We start from the raw sequence: 726 nt of genomic DNA on the forward strand, positions 1-726 counted from the left end.
CCCCGGGCAGTTGCTGCTCCTGCCTTTGGCTTCTCCGGGGCTGGTCCTGCCCATGTCCCCCAGAGACCAGCCTGCACAGGAATTCCGTGCCAGAAGCCCGTGTGAAGAGGAGCCTTGGGGCCCAAAGCGTGGAGACCAGAGATGGAGAGGTGGGAAGTCCTGCAGGGAGGGAGACCTTGCAGGGCCTGCAGGGCTCCAGGAAAGCTGGGGAGGGACTTGGGACAAGGGCAGGGAGGGATGGGGTGAGGGGGATGGATGAAAAGTGGAAGAGGGAGATTGAGGTGAGACCTGAGGAGGAAATTCTTTGGTGTGAGGGTGGTGAGAGCCTGGCCCAGGTTGAGTGCCCGGGCAGCACCAACCCCCCAACCCTCAAACACCCAGACTTATGGGGCTTGGATCAGCCTGGGCTGCTGGGAGGTGTCCCTGCCCATGCAGGGGGGTTGGGACTGGATGGTCTTTAAGGTCCCTGCCCCCCAACCCAGTCTGGGATCCTGTGACCCCTCAGCCCCAGGGCAGCCCGGGCAGGGCCCCAGGGACCCCAGTGCCCTGGGAGCACGAGCTGCTCTGGCCCGTGATGGAGCTGAGCCTGGCACCTGATCCCTGTCCCATCCCTGTCCCATCCCTGTCCCCATCCCTGTCCCATCCCCACCCCGGAGGAGCAGGCCCAGCCCGGGGGGTGATCCCAGCCCCCAGGGATGTCCCCTCTCCCTCTGCCTCCAGGTGCCC

Source organism: Chaetura pelagica, unplaced genomic scaffold (assembly GCF_000747805.2).
Source record: "Chaetura pelagica isolate M959 unplaced genomic scaffold, ChaPel_1.0 scaffold794, whole genome shotgun sequence".
Taxonomy (NCBI): Eukaryota; Metazoa; Chordata; class Aves; order Apodiformes; family Apodidae; genus Chaetura; species Chaetura pelagica.